The following is a 15,892-nucleotide window of genomic DNA, read 5'->3' as shown; positions in this document are numbered from 1 at the left end:
TACAGTATTTCTCGCTCTGGGAGCCACAAGATTAAGTCTCACGTTTCGCAGCCCAGTTGAGCAGTAGCTGCAGTAGCTAACACACGACGATAAAGTGGTGTGAGGAACTACAAGTACACCGATAGAGAAACTGCGGGGACCGAATAGTCTCGTAATCGGATTGGCTATTGTGATACGACTGGATGGACTGCCCTCCACTGAAGTATAATTCAGATTATTAATACTGAGCTGCCAGCACATAGCAAAAACCTCATTTTAATATCAGTTTTGGGAAACTTTTGAGTAACGAGAAAATCCCGAATCGCTGGTGTGTCACAGACCTCGGTCGATTGACCGCCCACCGAAGCCGTACGTGTTGTAGACAGTACAGTCTTTAGTAGAGGAACCGAACGGTAGAGTTTAGAGTTACCCGCCAAACAGTACTGTCTTTTTCATACTGGAGTTTTGAGCTCAGTTCCCGTGCTTGCATAAAAATAATAACGAATTAAGGATGGGTCCGCCTTTTTGCAAGTATGCAAATTATTTGTTTACTTGCAAAAATTGCGGCCCCTCCTTAATTGACTAGTACTGTCTTAAGTTGGGAAGTAGGCGCCTACTCGTGCGGATTGCAGTGCGCGACCAAGAGCGCGCTTCTGTCAGCAAAGCAGATTAAATTCGAGTTTCGGAAGAGAGATCTGATTTGTGAAACATTCACCATATTTTAATACTAGTGAATAATAAGAATGATTAGTAACTTAACGTATGACTATTGTAGGTGTACGTTGTTTTATCACACAACTTCTCTAATCAGTTTCTGTTTTATCTCACAAAACGTGCAGAGGAAAAGTCATATGGCACCTCAATAAACTTGTGAAGATAAAATGTCAGCAATAATGAGCCGTAGCCAATTTGTTAGTTGTTCCATTAGAAGCTCACAGAAAGAGCAGTGCCACCTTTGTGCTAGGACGAGGACATCTCTTCAACACGCCAGGAAGGTGGACATTTTTAGAAATGGTGCATTCTGCTTTGATGTTGCAGGCTAACGATCTCGCTGTCGTCCGGATGTTAAACTGTAATCTTCCTTTCCTTTGATGCGACAAGACGTAACTCCAGCCCGTAAATGTCCTGCTGCTCCAGACAGTTACGTGTCGTCTGTCGTAACACAGAGAAGGGAATCGCAATCTCACTTGCTCTAGTGACTTTCTTACGTCATATTCAGTAGTGATAACACTGTATAGTAATTGCACGCTCTTAGATTAGGAGTGACGTTGTGGGTATTTTTAGGGGGCTTTCAATCATAATGGCAGGGGCACTACGAATGTAGTGTAAGGACTATAAGTTGAGAATGTGGGTCTCACGGGGAGCGTGCCGGCGATAAATGATTCAAACGGCTCTGAGCACTATGGGACTTAACATCTGAGGTCATCAGTCCCCTAGAACTTAGAACTACTTAAATCTAACTAACCTAAGGACTTCACACACATCCATGCCCGATGCAGGATTCGAACCTGCGACCGTAGCGGTCGCGCGGTTCCAGACTGAAGCGCCTAGAACCGCTCGGCCACAAAGGCCGGCCCGGCGATTAATCCCGGCAGTCGCACTGTCCTCTGTGCCCTCGGTGGCTCAAATGGATAGAGCGTCTGCCATGTAAGCAGGAGATCCCGGGTTCGAGTCCCGGTCGGGGCACACATTTTCATCTGTCCCCCTTGATGTATATCAACGCCTGTCAGCAGCGAATGGTGTTGATTCAATTGTAATTTCAGATATACATCTGGTTAGCAGCGTCTCGTCCACCTCTCTAATGCAATACAGCAGTGATCCTGTGTCTTACGGATTCGGAAAGTTCTTTTGTAGATTTCCGAATTTTACGCACTGGTCACGCAGTTCCCTTAAATTACGGGTCGCCGGTTTGTGAGCGCGAAAATGGTGGCCGAGACATTAACGTGTTCTCTTTATCACCCTCGCCAAACCACTGTAGCACTATTGCGACACAGTTATCCTGCTGGAATATGCCATCGCCGTCCGGGAAAACATCGAGCGTTGAAGGGATTCGTCACATTTCCCTCGATCAGCCGTCCACTGTCGATTATCTTGTGAGCACTGCAATCGTGACTGACGATGTAGTTAAGTAAGCGTGGAAACACGTAGCGGTCACACGCTGTGGAGCCCCACGTTGTGTACCTGCACCGGCATTGTCCTCTGTCATGAGATCACCACCTATCCTGCTTCACAGAACGAGCAAGTTGTAAGTAGGCTGTTTAGGTTTTTATGTTGGTAACGCCACATAGCGCTCTGTGTGAAAATCACTGACTGTGCTGTGTGCAGTCTGTGGCTGGTTGGACTCATTGTTGGAATATTCGCTTGTGTAGTGTTGCCAGTTGGGTGTCAACAGCGCGTAGCGTTGGGCAGTTGGAGGTGAGCCGCCAGCAGTGGTGGATGTGGAGAGAGAGAGATGCCAGAGTTTTGAGATGTCACTATACGCGGACGATCTGGACGTGTGTCCGTCAGAAAAAGGAAATTTGTTTAATTGGATGTCACAAAATTATAAACGCTATTAAGGTAAATACATTGCTTGTTCTCTATCAAAATCTTTAATTTTCTAACTATGCCTATCAGTAGTTAGTGCCTTCACTAGTTAGAATCTTTTATTTAGCTGGCAGTATTGGCGCTCACTGTATTGCAATAGTTTGAGTAACGAAGATTTTTGTGAGGTAAGTGATTCATGAAAGGTATAGGTTACTGTTAGTCACGGCCATTCTTTTGTAGGGATTATTGAAAGTCAGATTGCGTTGCGCTAAGAAAATATTGTGTGTCAGTTTAGTGATGATCAGAATAAGTGAAGAGAGAACTGTCTCAGTATGTTCAGTTTTACTCAGCTGTCTTTGTATCAAATAACGTAGAAGTTGACTAGCACAGTCATTCATCATTTTTTCTAAGGGGACGTTTCAAAGTCTCCGACCTACACGCTCTGTGATTAGGTGTCATCTTCATTTTGTCACCCACTTCTCGTTTCACCGTCCTTCAACCAATTTCCAGAGATGTCGAGACAGTAGATGACCATCTGCGCCGTTTCCGAGATACTCGTTCCCAGCCATCGGGCCATAACTATTTGCTCTTTATCTAAGACGCTTATGTAAGTGCTTTTCTCAGTCTGCGGCTCTTATCGTCGCTAGAACGATTCTGTTCCGCTTATATACGAGGGGGGGCTCAATAAGTAATGCAGCACTTCTTTTCTCTCGGCCAGTTTCGGTTGAAAAAAAAAAAAACCTATGCTTTGTTGTGAAACGTCGTGGAATATTCCTGCTTCGGCCACTATAGTTTCACGAAGCTGCGATAGGTGGCGGCGCTATACGTAGCCTTCAAAATGGCTTCTGTAACGGAGTGCCGTTAAGAGCAGAGAGCTGTCATTGAGTTTCTTTTGGCGGAAAACCAGAGCACCGCAGATATTCGTAGGCGCTTGCAGAATGCCTACGGAGTCCTGGCGGTGAACAAAAGCACGATGAGTCGTAGGGGGAGGTGTCTGTCACCATCGCAATAAGGTCGCACAAACCTATCCGATCTCGTCATCCACCCTACAGCCCGGATCTCACACCTTCAGACTTCCAACTGTTTGGCCCAATGAAGGGATGCACGGCGCGAGAAGCAGTACGTGGATAATGGGAAGATTATGATCGACGGCGGAGCCAAAGTTTTAGAGCATCAATAGAGTAGTACCATGCGGGCATACAGGTCCTCCCAGTAAGCTGGCGTAAGGCTGTCGCACTGAACGGAGATTATGTTGAAAAGTAACATTTTGTAGCAAAAGACTTGGGAATAATATGGTGTATTGGAATCTTGAATAAAACAAATCTGCTTTCATAAAAAATTGTGTTACATTACTTACTGAATGCCCCTCGTACAACCCTTCGCGCGTGACGTGCTGTGACGCCACCAGGCGCGGTGAGCCGTGTTCATAATGTTTTGGTTCATCACTGGTAGTTTTTACAAGATTAGTTCAAAAATGTTCAAATGTGTGTGAAATCTTATGGGACTTAACTGCTAAGGTCATCAGTCCCTAAGCTTACACACTACTTAACCTAAATTATCCTAAGGGCAAACACATGCACCCATGCTCGAGGGAGGACTCGAACCTCCGCCAGGACCAGCCGCACAGTGCATGACTGCAGCGCCTAAGACCGCTCGGCTAATCCCGCGCGGCTACAAGATTAGTCCTTATACGGGACATACAAAGGAGACCAGCCAGTGATGGCGGGTCCGAGAGGTGGATTTCAAATTAACTACAGTCCAGAAAGGAAGATTAAGCTTTAACGTCCCTTCGACATCGGGGTCATTAGAGACGGAGCAGCAGCTCGGATTGTTTCAAGGATAAGGGAGGAAATCGGCCGTGTTTTTCCAAAGGAACTACCCTGGCATTTGCCTGAAGCGATTTAGGGCAATCACGGAAAACACAAATCAGGATGGCCGGACGTGGTTTTTAACCGTCGTCCTCTCGAATGCGAGTCCAATGTGTCCAAAAAGGATTTAGGAAGGAAGCTGTCTGGAGTTTTATCGGTGGCCAGCTGTCAACACGTGACACTTCTCCTTCGATCCCTATTGGTGAGTACATACAGGGCAGATTATCAGCAGCTCACATTTTACGTGAAAACACAACCTTTTCTGAAGCGGCGATCTCACTTGGCTCGCAACCAACTATGAATTATGCTGGAATAATACAAGCAAATATTTCAATGAAAATTTGAACATAATAATTACTCTGTCAATGCAACTGTCTCGTGCTGCTCAAAAGACTGCAGAAAATTCCACACGAACTGCGCACAGAAACGTTAGGCATCGATTCGATGAAGAGGTCACTAGAGTCAGAGAACGACCTCGGGTTGGTCAAGAATAAAGATGATGTCCCCCACGGACTTTTCAAAAGGAACATCGCGCCATCATTTCATAGATTTAGTGATCCCACAAGAGGCCTATATCTTAATGAGCAGGCACGAATTTGAAGTCGTTGTCCCTTAAAGTTTCGGTTTCTCCTTAAGAAAATCCCATGTTTGTAAAATTTCGTGTACTGCGGAAAATCTATACAACGTGGCTCTAAATTTTTGAATGAAAAGAGGACACTTTCTAGAGGCATCCACTCTGCGAGATACGAGATCTTAAAGGTCGTAAGGGTTTGACATAGTGAAACACAAATTGGGGATGTGGAACAAGGCGGAAGGACGAACAATACAATTGCTGTACTTTTCGAAAAATGTAAACAATGACAACAAAATACACGAAGAGCCCACTGCGTCGCGTGTAGGAGACAGGTGCAGTCTCGATTTGTACGCGCCTCGCACACGCCTCCAGACGCGTGTGGCGCAAACAATGTGCTGTTGGCCTGTCGGTAATTCCTAACACACTACGCAAGGCCATCTGCTCCAACTGCGGTGGGCCAACAGTTGACTCTCTACTTCTTGCGGCTTTCCCATCGGACGTTCGAGTCCTCCGTCGGGCATGGGTGTGTGTGTCGTCTTTAGCGTGAGTTAGTTCAAGTCAGATTAAGTAGTGTGTAAGCTTAGGGACCGATGACCTCAGTAGTTTGGTCCCATAAGACCTCACCACAAATTTCCAAATTTTTTCTAACTTCCTAGGCAGCTCTCGATAGCCTCAGTGTCTCCCAATGCACACTTCTCTCAGTCGGTTTTCTTGCAGATGGGAATTTTTCTCACTCCAGATTCTCGAGAAAAAATGGCAAAATTCTCAATAATCTAGTACAGCCTTTCAAGAAATGCTGAACAGCGCTGCCTTCACTTGATAGGGTATGGAAATCAACACGCAGCAGTTACCCTAATTAGTACTCCATGGGACTGTAGTTATAGGGTTGAACCGTGTATCGACTTGCTCGCTCTCAAACAGTAGAGATATCTCGATCTCAAACACAGCTCTTATGCGCGGAAAACGAAAAGTCCGGCGCAACAGTCTAGGAAACACTAATGTACCCCCCTCCCCTCTCCCCCCCTGCCCAGCAAATGCCGTATAATAGTTTGTGCAGTGCTGATGTAAGCGAAAACAGTTTTTTTCTTCTGACAGAACAGTGGTACTGAACATATTGCCACAAGTACTATACTCGTGTGAAAGACTTAAGGACGGAAAACAGTTTCGGATGGTGTGTTACTAACAAGCAACATAGCTCGATGAAACTTTGACCATTCGTAGAAAGAACCGCTGCAGTATAATAGAGAAGATAACAGGAAGAAATACGCCACGAGACGAACAGAAATGACACTTTTATTCGAAGACAATAATTACACTGAAGTCGCCGCGAATTATGATGGTCCCATGGACGTTACAAAAGGCGCGGGACGCAGTTCTTAACGTGGTGTGTGACGATCAAGGATGACACCGAATGCTCTGACCCCCCCCTCCCCCCTCCTCTCCCCCCCCCCCCCCCACCCGCCTCCCGCTGACTCCGAGGTTGGTAAGGAGTTCTTTATTCAGCAATGTTCGTGGGTGCATTACGTATTCCCATCTTTCACCATACGAGGGTACGTAATCCATCCATGAACACTGTCAGTGTAGGGAGGCATAATGTTGCACGGGTCAACTTGCCCCCAGTTCTTTTAAAACGGTACATTCACCAATTAACGTATTGCGACACTGTACTCTTTCCTCGTGTGAGTCTTTATATGGGTGCATTCGGACATGACCTATTTTTGTGGATGACAATGCACGACCGCATCGAGCACTGCAAGTGGAGGAACTCTCGGAACGAGAGAATGTTCGGCGAACGGACTGGTGTGCCCGTTCCCCCGACTTAAATCTTCTCAAGAACGTGTGCGATGCGGTGACGGCCGTCCAGCCGACACCTCCCGGGGGTGTCGGTCCAGCAGTCGGCAACGCCGTACCACAAGAACTACTCAGCAAGCTTTTGGCCAGCACGGGAGCACGGTGCAGAGCGTTTAGTGTCGTCCGTGGCGATCACACATGCTATTAAAAACCGTGGCCAGCCTTTTGTTATATCGAGGTGTATAATCATAATCGTGTCAACTTCGGCGTAATTATTTTCTCGCAATAAAAGTGTCATTTCGGTTCGTTTCATTATACTGCAGCATATGTTATTTAGCAGTGACAAATCACGCGAAAGTTACTTTCGTTCTTAAGTTTTGCACGCTAGTGTATAATGTGGCTCCTGTTCGACACTAGGCGCTTCACTCCGGAACCGTGCTGCTGCTGCGGTAGCAGGTTCGAATCCTGCCTCGGGCATGGATGTGTGTGATGTCCTTAGGTTAGTTTGGTTTAAGTCGTTGTAAGTCTAGGGGACTGATGATCTCAGATGTTAAGTTTTAATGATTCAGTGCAACCAATGAAAAATAAAACCAGGAGCTAAGATCAAAACAAATCACTGATAGTTGACTTACAAATGAAACAGAAAAAATGTCAAACTATAAGGCTTTTCTTCATTAGACAACAGAAAGAGAATACAATCATTTTAATGTTTTATAATGAGCAACAAATGAATTGGTAGGAAAACTACAGCAAGACTCTTCAGCCATTTAACAGAGCACCCATCATATGGGGAAGACAGGAAAAAGGAGTGGATGAACACAAAATTTAGGAATGTTTTAATGAACATAATGGGGAAACTTAACAGGAATTTGGACCAGAATACATAAGATATCAAGTCAAAACCTAAAATCGAGGGCCAGGAGGAGGCTGGAGGAAAGTACTATTATAAATAAAATTTTAAGAAATCTTGAGAAAATGAGCACTGTTATGGAACAGAATTTACAGAATTCAGTAACAGAATCAGATGTTAAGTCCCATAGTGCTTAGAGCCATGTGAACCATTTGTTCGACACTACACAAACAAATACAAACCCGTATCCTGATTTTCATATGGTGAAAAATCACCTCTTATAATCCTTCTCTAAAAACAGTGATTTTCCAAATAAAAGCGACGATGAAGTCACCTCCAGATGCCTGGGGCCACATATCAACGATGGAGTCAACTAATCCGATAGAATCAACTAATAAATGGCTCCAAATAATTCTTGCGCAGAATAAACAAAGCATACGATTAGAACGGCGCTTACTACGAATCGTCATCAACTTGACCTCACATTCTAAAGAGAAAAACGCACACTGTCGCGAAATTGATCCCGAGCGAAAATTTGGCCCATAATTCTGATAGCACGCGTTTATGACCTTCCGAAAACAGTATTTAAACTTTGGCGCTCGTCGGTTTTTTGCCATTCGCTCCGCCTCAGTGCAGCCGCCTAATGCCAGAGCGCAAAATACTTACGAGGTTTGTCAATACTGTCTTGACGTCGTAATGTGCTTTCTTTATTATGTCCAAGTGAGCGATTTCTAACTCGCAGCTGGTGTCTCTTTGCTTTGAACATATTTATGTTTCGATTCACAAATGCATTGTAAATGAATGAAACGAATTAGTGTATAATTGAAGAAGTAGCGTAGCACTTTTTTAATTATTAACATCGCTGTTGTGCATCGGTTACTTTGGATTTTAAAGCAGGGTATGAGCTATTCTCCAGTGTCATTCGTACGATTGAATTTAAAATCGAAATTCATTAACTTCATTTCACAATAATTCTTCAGTTGTTTACGTTAACCGGCCGGAGTGGCCGAGCGGTTCTAGGCGCTATAGTCTGGAACCGCGCGACCGCTACGGTCGCAGGTTCGAATCCTGCCTCGGGCATGGATGTGTGTGATGTCCTTAGGTTAGTTAGGTTTAAGTAGTTCTAAGTTCTAGGGAACTGATGACCTCTGCTGTTAAGTCCCATAGTGCTCAGAGCCATTTGAACCATTTTTTTGTTTACGTTTACTAATTTTTTGATTTTGCATCATATATATAATTGCATAATATCAATACACGAATACTATTAAAATAATACTGCACGTATATGTACATAAGGTTGACAATTAAGTTCTCTTACTACTTATTATTTTGCGCCTAGAAGAAAGTGTTCCCGCACAAGATTTCAAAACACGTCTCCCTCCTCTTCCCCAGCTATCAACAGCCTGCGAACAGGAGGCCTTCGATTGCCACCGCAATGTACACTGAGGTGAAAAATGTCACGGAGAATCTCCTAAAATCTTGTCGCATCTCCCTTTGCCCGACGCAGTGCAGCTGCTCAACGTGGCATCGACTCATTAAGTTGGTAGAGTCACCTGCAGAAATATTGAGCCATGCTTCCTCTATCGCCGTACACGATTGCGAAAGTGCTGGCAATGCATGATTTTGTGCACGAATTGACCTCTGGATTATGTCCCATTAATGTTTGATGGGATCCATGCCGCGCGATCTAGGCGGCCAAATCATTGGATCGAATTATCCAGAATGTTCTTCAAACCAATCGCGAACAGTTGTGGCCTAATGACATGTTTGGGAACATGAAGTCCATGAACGGCTGCAAATGGTCTCCAAGTAGCCGAACATAGCCATTTCCAGTCAATGATCGGTTCTGCTGGACCACCAGAGGATCCAGTACATTCAATGTAAACACAACCACACCATTATGGAGCCATCACAGGCTTGCAATGCGCCTTGTTGACACTTGAAGCCATGATTTCGTGGGATCTGTGCCACACTCGAACCCTCCATTTGCTCTTATTAACTGAAACCGGGACTCATCTGACTAGGCCACGGTTTTCCAGTGGTCTAGGGTACAACCGATATGGTCACGATCCCAGAAGAGGCGATGTCGTCCTGTTAGCAAAGAAACTCGCGTCGGTCGTTTGCTGCCACAGCCTTTTAACGCCAAATTTCGCCCCACCGTCCTAACGGATACGTTCGTCGTAAGTCCCACATTAATTCCTGTGGTTATTTCACGTAGTGCTATCTGTCCGTTAACGCTTGCAGCTCTACGTAAACGCCGCTGCTCTCGGTCGTTAAGTGAAGGCCGTCGGCCACTAGACTGTCCGTGGTGAGAGATAATGCTTGGTACTATCGTAACACTCTTGATACTGTGGATCTAGCAATACTGAATTCGCTAATCATTTCCGAAATGGAATTTCCATGCATCTAGTTGCTACTAGCAATCCGCGTCCAAAGTTTGTTTAATTCCCATCGTGCGGCCATAACCACGTCGCAAACCTTGTCACATGAGTAACCTGAGTACAAATGTCAGCTCCGCCAGTGCAGTGCCCGTTTATATACCTTGTGTACGCGTTACTATCCCCATCTGTATATTGCTATCCCATGACTTGTCTCTCTTCAGTGTATAACACTTCGCGGTCGGGTATTAGGCAACTGCAGTGGCCCGGAGAGATTAACATACAACCGGTACGTGCGAAAGTTTAAAAGCCTTACTTTCAGAAGTTCGTAACAGGTAACTGCCTACTATCAGGGTTAAGGCTCAAATTTTCGCGCGGGATCGATTGCTGGGGCCGATATCTTGCTACTGTGCTTTTTTTCTCCTTAAAATATGAGATAAAGTTCGTGATGTTTCCTTGTTAATATGGGTAGTCTATTTGTTATTCGTTTTATTTTACTATACCCATTTTTGTAAATAAAAGTCACAATTTAGAATTTTCAGCTTTCTCTGAATACTGAGAGAATCGTGGTACTTCATCCTCACATAACCTTCAACGTAGTTTTGTCACATACACTCCTGGAAATTGAAATAAGAACACCGTGAATTCATTGTCCCTGGAAGGGGAAACTTTATTGACACATTCCTGGGGTCAGATACATCACATGATCACACTGACAGAACCACAGGCACATAGACACAGGCAACAGAGCATGCACAATGTCGGCACTAGTACAGTGTATATCCACCTTTCGCAGCAATGCAGGCTGCTATTCTCCCATGGAGACGATCGTAGAGATGCTGGATGTAGTCCTGTGGAACGGCTTGCCATGCCATTTCCACCTGGCGCCTCAGTTGGACCAGCGTTCGTGCTGGACGTGCAGACCGCGTGAGACGACGCTTCATCCAGTCCCAAACATGCTCAATGGGGGACAGATCCGGAGATCTTGCTGGCCAGGGTAGTTGACTTACACCTTCTAGAGCACGTTGGGTGGCACGGGATACATGCGGACGTGCACTGTCCTGTTGGAACAGCAAGTTCCCTTGCCGGTCTAGGAATGGTAGAACGATGGGTTCGATGACGGTTTGGATGTACCGTGCACTATTCAGTGTCCCCTCGACGATCACCAGTGGTGTACGGCCAGTGTAGGAGATCGCTCCCCACACCATGATGCCGGGTGTTGGCCCTGTGTGCCTCGGTCGTATGCAGTCCTGATTGTGGCGCTCACCTGCACGGCGCCAAACACGCATACGACCATCATTGGCACCAAGGCAGAAGCGACTCTCATCGCTGAAGACGACACGTCTCCATTCGTCCCTCCATTCACGCCTGTCGCGACATCACTGGAGGCGGGCTGCACGATGTTGGGGCGTGAGCGGAAGACGGCCTAACGGTGTGCGGGACCGTAGCCCAGCTTCATGGAGACGGTTGCGAATGGTCCTCGCCGATACCCCAGGAGCAACAGTGTCCCTAATTTGCTGGGAAGTGACGGTGCGGTCCCCTACGGCACTGCGTAGGATCCTACGGTCTTGGCGTGCATCCGTGCGTCGCTGCGGTCCGGTCCCAGGTCGACGGGCACGTGCACCTTCCGCCGACCACTGGCGACAACATCGATGTACTGTGGAGACCTCACGCCCCACGTGTTGAGCAATTCGGCGGTACGTCCACCCGGCCTCCCGCATGCCCACTATACGCCCTCGCTCAAAGTCCGTCAACTGCACATACGGTTCACGTCCACGCTGTCGCGGCATGCTACCAGTGTTAAAGACTGCGATGGAGCTCCGTATGCCACGGCAAACTGGCTGACACTGACGGCGGCGGTGCACAAATGCTGCGCAGCTAGCCCCATTCGACGGCCAACACCGCGGTTCCTGGTGTGTCCGCTGTGCCGTGCGTGTGATCATTGCTTGTACAGCCCTCTCGCAGTGTCCGGAGCAAGTATGGTGGGTCTGACACACCGGTGTCAATGTGTTCATTTTTCCATTTCCAGGAGTGTATTTAAGTTTCCACATACGTTCAGTCAATGTTAGCACGAGAAACTGACCACAGGAAGTATTTAAAAAATGAAGTTAAGTGTCCAAATACTTGTGGCGCGTGTAAAATGGGAAACTACTTAAAGTTTTATTTTGTTTGTTGTAATATTTCACTTTTAATCATTGTTCATATGTAAACGAAATACTGTAGCCTCCTCCTGCGGCGTACGTTAACATTAACATAATGATTCGTGTCCTTCTGTAGACTACGAAGTCGAAAAGTCTAGGTGGCCGAACAAATTTTACAATTTGTGTACAAGAAGACGGAGTAGAGCTTGGTACGTAAGAAACTAATGGCGAAAGGCCAATCAATACCATATTTATGTCGACACAAATTCAAATTTGTGGTAAGGTCTTATGGGACCAAACTACTTAGGTAATCGGTCCCTAAGACTACACACTACTTAATCTAACTTAAAACTAACTTACACTATGGACAACACACACATACCCATGCCCATGTCGACACAATTTACAGCTACCGAAATTATAAAATGAAACATTCAAATCCAGAAAATGAATAACATGCTGTCGTTGTTGTTCATATCTATACTTAGTAACCTACACAAATGAAGAAGTACTTGCAATATTTTCATGGTCAAGTTGGTGTGCCCTGCCCATTGTATTTCTGCTTTTACAAACAACACGTGCGACCTGATGTAACAACAAACGTGATTCATCCGAACAGTCGACACGTTTCCTTTGATCCACGGTCGAGTCTCGATGCCCTGTTAACAAACACTACGATAGTACGTTATCAATGCCTGTTAGCGCATCCATGACCAACACGAAGATTTACTGAGAGTACATGATTCCATAAGATGTCGGACAGAAGCACACCTTACCACGAATGGACATATGCTGATAACCTCCCCGTTGTGACCTGTAAACTCCAAACACACACACACGTACGTAATATCAAGCAAATAACACTAGAAGTTCTGCAGTTTCGCAGTAACGGAACAAAGTGTTCTCGTTTGTTTCTTGCATTGTGTAGGTCGCTCGTATTAGCAAACAGCTTACAGTGAAAGAGTTGCAGGTCACAGAAGCGAAGACTAACAAGTACTCGTAGTTCTTAAGGTATGCATGTTAGGACCTTCGTTTACTGGCCTGTTTTCTCATTTTGTCCATACTGTTACGGCACAGAAGAGTTAGGGGTAGAGCCGCGCGTTATTAGCCGAGTGGTCTTAGGCGCTGCAGTCATAGAATGTGCGGCTGGTCCCGGCGGAGGTTCGAGTCCTTCCTCGGGCATGGGTGTGTGTGTTTGTCCTTAGGATAATTTAGGTTAAGTAGTGTGTAAGCTTAGGGACTGATGACCTTAGCAGTTGAGTCCCATAAGATTTCACACACATTATTATTATATCAGTAAGGGGTAGAAACTACGAAACAATTAAAAACTCCCTCACATTTACACAGGCAAATTCAAGTCATCCCGGAGTCAGGCGGAAGCAGGAAGCAAGACGGTATGTCGTAAGTGAGTCAGGTTGGCGACGCTGTCTGCCCTGTAAGGATACGCATTCAGCAGAAAGCAGACAGTGAGAGAAAATCGAGGGAAGCCAGAGAAGCATATTTGTTAGCTCGTAAGAAATGTTGAAAGAAACTGTATCTCTTTTATAAGAATACATAGTGAGAGGCGGACACAGTACTTAACAGCGTGTTAATAGAATATAGCCGAATAAGGAAGATTCGAGCCTTGCGTCATAGCATCGAGCTAGCTTCTTTTAAAGACTCTCGAGGGAATACTCTGTTTCAAATTCTGAAGGTGGCAGGGGTAAAATACAGGGAGCGAAAGGCTATTTACAATTTGTACAGAAACCAGATGGCAGTTATAAGAGTCGAGGGGCATGAAAGGGAAGCAGTGGTTGGGAAGGGAGTGAGACAGGGTTGTAGTTTGTCCCCGATGTTATTCAATCTGTATATTGAGCAAGCAGTAAAGGAAACAAAAGAAAAACTAGGAGTAGGTATTAAAATCCATGGAGAAGAAATAAAAACTTTGAGGTTCGCCGATGACACTGTAATTCTATGAGAGACAGCAAAGGACCTGAAAGAGCAGCTGAACGGAATGGACATTGTCTTGAAAGGAGGATATAAGATGGACATCAACAAAAGCAAAACGAGGATAATGGAATGTAGTCGAATTAAGTCGGGTGATGCTGAGGGAATTAGATTAGGAAATGAGACGCTTAAAGTAGTAAATGAGTTTTGCTATTTGGGGAGCAAAATAACTGATGATGGTCGAAGTAGAGAGGATATAAAATGTAGACTGGCAATGGCAAGGAAAGCGTTTCTGAAGAAGAGGAATTTGTTAACATCGAGTATAGATTTAAGTGTCAGGAAGTCGTTTCTGAAAGTATTTGTATGGAGTGTAGCCATGTACGGAAGTGAAACATGGACGATAAATAGTTTGGACAAGAAGAGAATAGAAGCTTTAGAAATGTGGTGCTACAGAAGAATGCTGAAGATTAAATGGCAGATCACATCACTAATGAGGAGGTATTGAATAGAATTGGGGAGAAAAGGAGTTTGTGGCACAACTTGACAAGGAGGAGGAAGCGGTTGGTAGGACATGTTCTGAGGCATCAAGGGATCACAAATTTAGCATTGGAGGGCAGCGTGGAGGGTAAAAATCGTAGAGGGAGACCAAGAGATGAATACACTAAGCAGATTCAGAAGGATGTAAGTTGCAGTAAGTACTGGGAGATGAAGAAGCTTGTACAGGATAGAGTAGCATGGAGAGCTGCATCAAACCAATCTCAGGACTAAAGGCCACAACAACAACATGTGCTAAATGCTCCAGCACAGTCCATGAAGTAGCCGAAAATGTATTCGAGATGATGGCCTTCACCTCGCCGTCTACCATCTGCTGACGGATGTACCGTCTGTCTACCGACAATACCACATCGCGGAGTGCTACCAGTAACGGACTTCAAGGCGGAAGCCAACTATCCGGGTCCATGTCCCTGTCCAACACCAGGGGTAAGGAGGAGATCAACCGAGCTCACGACTACATCCTGGATGGGTCATCGAGGGTCGTCGTAGAATTCGGAGTGGGACCGACGACACTCCAGCAGCCAGCCCGAGACGGCCGCGCCGGCACGTCAGCTTCTGCTGGATACGCAGCTGCTGAGCTGACTCGATGGACGTCAGCTAAAATCCAACACGCAGCTGAAAGAGCAACATCCGAGGCTTGTAAACATTACGTAAAAGTAACTGAACTCTAACAATGTTTCACTAGCTTCGACATCGCTTCACTAGTTCCCAGCAGCTATCCCGACTCCACGCTCGTTCCTCTGTATTACTAGCGCCTCTCAAAATATGGAATACATTTTTAATAGTCTGCTAACTTTTCGTGCCAACGCCTTGCCGCAGTGGTGATATCGGTCCCTGACAGATCATCCGCGTTAAGTACCGTCGGGCTCGGCCAGCGCTCGGATGGCTGACCGTCCGAGTTTGCCGAGCGCTGTTGGCATACCTTTGTGATACCGACTAGGAGCTACTTGATCGAAGCGTAGCGGCTCCTGTCACAAAAGTTGACAACAGCCGGGAGAGCGACGTGGTGAGCACACGCCCATCCACATCCAGTGACGCCTATCGAGTGAGGATGACACGGCGGTCACTCGGTACCGTTGGGCCCCCCGAGGGAGGGGTGCGGGGTGGGGGTTGGGGGTTGTACTTTCCTTCGTGACGCCGCCAGGTGACATTCAGTCTCGGAGTGATTAGCTGCAGTGTGTGGTGCACCGTTTTAAGCTCCAGTGGGATGCCAACACTTGAAAATGAAACGTATCGTGTTACATAAAAATGGCTTAGTTTAATGATTGTAAACCGTTTTTGTGTGCAGATGTCGAGTTCTTGTT

The 15,892-nt window shown here is 45.9% G+C and overlaps 1 protein-coding gene and 1 non-coding gene across 2 annotated transcripts in view; one reads left to right on the top strand and one right to left on the bottom strand.

Annotated features, from left to right (window-relative positions):
- LOC126184555 (sodium-dependent transporter bedraggled) overlaps positions 1 to 15,892 on the bottom strand; it is a 745,492-nt gene that overhangs the window by 515,495 nt on the left and 214,105 nt on the right. The window lies entirely within an intron of this gene.
- On the top strand, positions 1,591 to 1,665 carry Trnat-ugu (transfer RNA threonine (anticodon UGU)). Its single transcript has one exon. It is a non-coding gene; the product is annotated as a tRNA-Thr (tRNA).

Source organism: Schistocerca cancellata, chromosome 4 (genome assembly GCF_023864275.1).
Source record: "Schistocerca cancellata isolate TAMUIC-IGC-003103 chromosome 4, iqSchCanc2.1, whole genome shotgun sequence".
NCBI lineage: Eukaryota > Metazoa > Arthropoda > Insecta > Orthoptera > Acrididae > Schistocerca > Schistocerca cancellata.
This window is presented reverse-complemented; position numbering and strand designations above follow the sequence as displayed.